This window comes from Arachis stenosperma, chromosome 10 (genome assembly GCF_014773155.1).
Source record: "Arachis stenosperma cultivar V10309 chromosome 10, arast.V10309.gnm1.PFL2, whole genome shotgun sequence".
NCBI classification, from domain to species: domain Eukaryota; kingdom Viridiplantae; phylum Streptophyta; class Magnoliopsida; order Fabales; family Fabaceae; genus Arachis; species Arachis stenosperma.
In genome coordinates this window covers 87,204,553-87,211,371 of record NC_080386.1, presented here as the reverse complement: position 1 = coordinate 87,211,371, position 6,819 = coordinate 87,204,553, and the positions used below count along the sequence as shown (strand labels likewise).

Here is a 6,819-nt window from a genome sequence, read left to right as displayed (position 1 = left end):
CATGGTTAAACAAGGTATTGTTCTAGGACATGTTGTCTCTGATACTGGTATCTTTGTAGACCCAGCAAAGGTGGATGTTATTTCTAGTTTATCTTACCCCTCCTCTGTGAGGAAAGTCCGTTTGTTCCTTGGCCATGCAGGTTTTTACAGGAGATTCATTAAGGACTTTAGTAAGGTAGCACTACTGATGAGCGGATAATTTATACGCTTTTTGGCATTGTTTTTAGTATGTTTTTAGTATGTTTTTATTATGTTTTTATTAGTTTTTAGTTAAAATTCACTTTTCTAGACTTTACTATGAGTTTGTGTGTTTTTCTGTGATTTCAGGTATTTTTTGGCTGAAATTGAGGGACTTGAGCAAAAATCTGATTCAGAGGCTGAAAAGGACTGCAAATGCTATTGGATTCTGACCTCCCTGCACTTGAAGTGAATTTTCTGGAGCTACAGAAGTTCAATTGGCGTGCTCTCAACTGCGTTGGAAAGTAGACATCTTGGGCTTTCCAGCAATGTATAATAGTTTATATTTGCCTGAGATTTGATGGCTCAAACCGGCATTCCAAATCAGCTCAAAACTGCCCGGCGTTAAACGCCGGAACTGGCACAAGAATGGGAGTTAAACGCCCAAACTGGCACAAAAGCTGGCGTTTAACTCCAAGAGAATTCTCTACACGAAAATGCTTCAATGCTCAGCCCCAGCACACACCAAGTGGGTCCGGAAGTGGATTTTTATGTCATTTACTCATTTCTGTAAACCCTAGGCTACTAGTTCTCTACAAATAGGACCTTTTGCTATTGTATTTTCATCTTTGGACGTCTAGTTCTTAGATCATCTTGGTAGCTATCTTTAGTCTTATGCTATCTTAGATTACGGGGCTGGCCTCACGGTCATGCCTAGACCTTGTTCTTATGTATTTTCAATGGTGGAGTTTCTACACACCATAGATTAAGGTGTGGAGCTCTGCTGTACCTCGAGTATTAATGCAATTACTATTGTTCTTCTATTCAATTCAGCTTGTTCTTATTCCAAGATATTCATTCGTACCCAAGAACATGATGAATGTGATGATTATGTGACGCTCATCATCATTCTCACTTATGAACGCGTGCCTGACAACCACTCCGGTTCTACAAGCAAACAAGGCTTGAATGTTTATCTCTTGGATTCCTTAATCGGAGTCTTCGTGGTATAAGCTAGAATTGATGGCGGCATTCAAGAGAATCCGGAAGGTCTAAACCTTGTCTGTGGTATTCTGAGTAGGATTCAATGATTGAATGACTGTGACGAGCTTCAAACTCCTGAAGGCTGGGCGTTAGTGACAGACGCAAAAGAATCAATGGATTCTACTCCATCCTGATTGAGAACTGACAGATGATTAGCCGTGCCGTGACAGGGTGCGTTGAACATTTTCACTGAGAGGACGGGATTGTAGCCACTGAAAACGGTGGTGCCCAACATACAGCTTGCCATGGAAAGGAGTAAGAAGGATTGGATGAAGACAGTAGCAAAGCAGAGAGACGGAAGGGACAAAGCATCTCCATACACTTATCTGAAATTCTCATCAATGAATTACATAAGTATCCCTATCTTTATCTTTATGCTTTATTCATATATCATTCATAACCATTTGAATCTGCCTGACTAAGATTTACAAGGTGACCATAGCTTGCTTCATACCAACAATCTCCGTGGGATCGACCCTTACTCGCGTAAGGTTTATTACTTGGACGACCCAGTGCACTTGCTGGTTAGTTGTGCGAAGTTGTGATATTATGTTTAGACCATGGTATTGAGCACCAAGTTTTTGGAGCCATTACCGGGGACTTTTTGAGTTGTGAAAAGAATGGATCACAATTTCGTGCACCAGCAGTACTAAGGACGCTTCATCTGAAGAAGAAGCTTATGATCCTGAGAACCCTTCAATGGAAGAGGTGAATTACATGGGAGAACCCTATGGAAACACCTATAATCCTTCATGGAGAAATCATCCAAATTTCTCATGGAAGGATCAACAGAGACCTCAACAAGGTTTCAACAACAATAATGGTGGAAGAAACATGTTTAGCAATGGCAAGCCTTTTCCATCATCTTCTCAGCAACAGACAGAGAATTCTAAGCAGAGCCACTCTGACTTAGCAACCATGGTCTCTGATCTAATCAAACCACTCAAAGTTTCATGACTGAAATAGGATCCTCCATTAGGAATTTGGAGGCACAAGTGGGACATCTGAGCAAGAAAATTACTGAACTCCCTCCTAGTAGTCTTCCAAGCAATACAGAAGAGAATCCAAAAGGAGAATGCAAGGCCATTAACATGACCCACATGGCCGAACTTGGAGAGGTGGAAGAGGCAGTGATCGCCATGGAGGAAGACCTCAATGGACGTCCACTGACCTCCAATGAGTTCCCTAATGAGGAACCATGGGAATCTAAGGCTCATAATGAGACCATAGAGATTCCAATGGATTTACTTCTGCCATTCATGAGCTTTGATGAGTATTCTTCCTCTAAAGAGGATGAGTATGTCACTGAAGAGGAAGTTGCTAAATACCTTGGAGCAATCATGAAGCTAAATGACAAGTTGTTTGGTAATGAGACTTGGGAGGATGAACCCCCTTTGCTCACTGATGAGCGGATAATTTGTACGCTTTTTGGCATTGTTTTTAGTATGTTTTTAGTATGTTTTAGTTAGTTTTTAGTATATTTTTATTAGTTTTTAGTTAAAATTCACTTTTATGGACTTTACTATGAGTTTGTGTGTTTTTCTGTGATTTCAGGTATTTTCTGGCTGAAATTGAGGAACCTGAGCAAAAATCTGATTCAGAGACTAAAAAGGACTACAGATGCTGTTGGATTCTGACCTCCCTGCACTCGAAGTAGATTTTCTGGAGCTACAAAACCCCAATTGGCGCGCTCTCAACGGCGTTGGAAAGTAGACATCTTGAGCTTTCCAGCAATGTATAATTGTCCATACTTTGCCCGGGATTTGATGGCCCAAACCGGCGTTCCAAATCAGCTCAAGAATGCCCGGCGTTAAACGCCGGAACTGGCACAAGAATGGGAGTTAAACGCCCAAACTGGCACAAAAGCTGGCGTTTAACTCCAAGAAGAGTCTCTACACGAAAATGCTTCAATACTCAGCCCAAGCACACACCAGGTGGGCCCGGAAGTGAATTTTTATGTCACTTACTCATCTTTGTAAACCTTAAGCTACTAGTTCTCTATAAGTAGGACCTTTTGCTATTGTATTTGGATATCTTGGGACATCTAGTTCTTAGATCATTGGGAGGCTGGCCATTCGGCCATGCCTAGACCTTGTTCTTATGTATTTTCAACGGTGGAGTTTCTACACACCATAGATTAAGGTGTGAAGCTCTGCTGTACCTCGAGTATTAATGCAATTACTATTATTTTTCTATTCAATTCAGCTTGTTTTTATTCCAAGATATTCATTCGCACTCAAGAACTTGATGAATGTGATGATTATGTGACGCTCATCATCATTCTCACTTATGAAACGCGTGCCTGACAACCACTCCCGTTCTACAAGCAAACAAGGCTTGAATGTTTATCTCTTGGATTCTTTAATCAGAATCTTCGTGGTATAAGCTAGAATTGATGGCGGTATTCAAGAGAATCCGGAAGGTCTAAACCTTGTCTGTGGTATTCTGAGTAGGATTCAATGATTGAATGACTGTGACGAGCTTCAAACTCCTGAAGGCTGGGCGTTAGTGACAGACGCAAAAGAATCAATGTATTCTACTCCAGCCTGATTGAGAACCGACAGATGATTAGCCGTGCCGTGACAGGGTGCGATGAACATTTTCACTGAGAGGACAGGATTGTAGCCACTGACAACGGTGATGCCCAACATACAGCTTGCCATGGAAAGGAGTAAGAAGAATTGGATGAAGACAGTAGGAATGCAGAGAGACGGAAGGGACAAAGCATCTCCATTCGCTTATCTGAAATTCTCACCAATGAATTACATAAGTATCTCTATCTTTACGCTTTATTCATATATCATTCATAACCATTTGAATCTGCCTGACTAAGATTTACAAGGTGACCATAGCTTGCTTCATACCAACAATCTCCGTGGGATCGGACCCCTTACTGCGTAAGGTTTATTACTGGACGACCAGTGCACTTGCTGGTTAGTTCATTACCGGGGATTATTTGAGTTGTGAAAAATAGTGATCACAATTTCGTGCACCAAGTTTTTGGCGCCGTTGCCGGGGATTGTTGAATTTGGACAACTGACGGTTCATCTTGTTGCTTAGATTAGGTATTTATCTTTAGAGTTCTTTATAATGAATTCTAGTGTTTCAAGGTGATGCTCTTATCATCACCAAAGCTGATTGATTATCATCAATTTAGCTCTTGAATGCAATGTCCTGCTGAAGCTTGGCTAGCCATGTCTAATTCCTTTAGACTAAAGCTTTAGACTAACATTGCATGATTCCTGGAATTCTCATTAAGAATTTTGATATCTTTATTTTCTTTTTCCACTTAATTTTCGAAAAATCCAAAAAAATTACAGAATCATAAAAACCAAAAATATTGTATATTTCTTGTTGAGTCTAGTGTCTCATTTTAAGTTTGGTGTCAATTGCATGTCTCTGTTCTTCTTGCATTTTTCGAATTCATGCATGTGTCTTCATTAATCTTCAAGTTGTTCTTGATGATTTCCTTGTTTTGATCTTTAAATTCTCTTGTCTTGAGTGTTTTGTTGTGTCAATGGTATACAAACTGCTAAGTTTGGTGTTTTGCATGCATTGTTATTTGATTCTAGTTGCATTTTGATTATTCCTCATTATTAAAAACCCAAAAGTATTTGTAATTTGTGTCTTTTCAAGTCAATAATACAGAGAATTGAAGATTCAGAATATACAGCAGATGAATTATACAGAAAAAGCTGGGCGTTCAAAATGCCCAGTGAAGAAGGCAGACTGGCGTTTAAACGTCAGCCAGGGTGCCTGGCTGGGCGTTTAACGCCCAAAAGGGTAGTGCTTTGGGCGTTAAACGCCAGAATGGATACCATTCTGGGCGTTTAACGCCAGGATGGCACAAGAGGGAAGATTTTGTTTTAATGCAGATTTTTTTCAAGTTTTCAAAGTTTTTCAAAATCAAATCTTTTTTCAAAATCAATTTCTTTCCATTTTTAAAAATACTTGCTATCAATCAACAATTTGATTCAACATTTCAAGTATGTTTCCTTTTCTGTTGAGAAAGGTTTAATGTTTGAATCATATCTTTCCTTGTTAGGCAAGTCATTAATTTTTAAAATCAAATCTTTTTAAATTGTTTTTTCAAATCATATCTTCTCAATCACATCTTTTTAAATCCATAACTTTTCAATCATATCTTCTTAATCATATCTTTTTCAAAATAGTTTTCAATCATATCTCTTTGATTTCTAATTTCAAAATCTTTTTCAAAAATCACTTGATTTCTTTTCCACTCTTAGTTTTCGAAAATCAATTAGTATTTTTCAAAATGTTTTTAAAATCTTTTACTTAATTTTCGAAAATTTCATCCCCTCATCTCACATCCTTCTATTTATGGACTAACACTATTCCTCAATGAACAATTCGAACTCCATCTCTTTTGATAAGTTCGAATTCTTCTACCTCTCCTTCTATTTTTCTTTTTCCTCTGACACCTCAAGGAATCTCTATACTGTGACATAGAGGATTCCATATTTTCTTGTTTTCTTCTCTTTCATATGAGCAGGAGCGAAGACAAAAGCATTCTTGTTGAGGCTGATCCTGAACCTAAAAGGACCTTGAAGCGAAAGCTAAGAGAAGCTAAGGCACAATTCTCTGTAGAGGACCTAACAGAAATCTTCAAAGAAGAAGAACCCATGGCAGCCGAAAAACAACACATGCCAACAATGGAAGGAAAGGTGTTGGGTGACTTTACTGCACCTACTCCCAACTTCTATGGAGAAGCATCTCTATCCCTGCCATTGGAGCAACAACTTTGAGCTTAAGCCTCAATTAGTTTCTCTAATGCAACAGAATTGCAAGTTCCATGGACTTCCATTGGAAGATCCTCATCAGTTTTTAGCTGAGTTCTTGCAAATCTGTGACACTGTCAAGACCAATGGGGTTGACCCTGAGGTCTACAGACTTATGCTATTCCCTTTTGCTGTAAGAGACAGAGCTAGGATATGGTTGGACTCACAACCTAAAGAAAGCCTGAACTCTTGGAAAAAGCTAGTCAATGCCTTCTTGGCAAAGTTTTTTCCACCTCAAAAATTGAGTAAGCTTAGAGTGGAAGTCCAAACCTTCAAACAGAAGGAAGGAGAATCCCTCTATGAAGCTTGGGAAAGATACAAACAATTGATCAGAAAGTGTCCCTCTGATATGCTTTCTGAATGGAGCATCGTAGGTATTTTCTATGATGGTCTGTCTGAACTGTCCAAGATGTCCTTGGATAGCTCTGCTGGAGGATCTCTTCATCTGAAGAAGACGCCTACAGAAGCTCAAGAACTAATTGAAATGGTTGCAAATAACCAATTCATGTACACTTCTAAAAGGAATCCTGTGAACAATGGGATAAATCAGAAGAAAGGAGTTCTTGAGATTGATACTCTGAATGCCATACTGGCTCAGAACAAAATACTGACTCAGCAAGTCAATTTGATTTCTCAAAGTCTGTCTGGAATGCAAAATACACCAGGCAGTACTAAGGATGCTTCATCTGAAGAAGAAGCTTATGATCCCGAGAACCCTTCAATGGAAGAGGTGAATTACATGGGAGAACCCTATGGAAACACCTATAATTCTTCATGGAGAAATCATCCAAATTTCTCA

The 6,819-nt window shown here is 39.2% G+C and overlaps 1 non-coding gene across 1 annotated transcript; it reads right to left on the bottom strand.

Moving 5' to 3' along the window:
- Window positions 1-6,267: 6,267 nt before the first annotated feature.
- Window positions 6,268-6,375, bottom strand: LOC130958573 (small nucleolar RNA R71). Its single transcript, XR_009077687.1, has one exon. It is a non-coding gene; the product is annotated as a small nucleolar RNA R71 (small nucleolar RNA).
- Window positions 6,376-6,819: the final 444 nt, after the last annotated feature.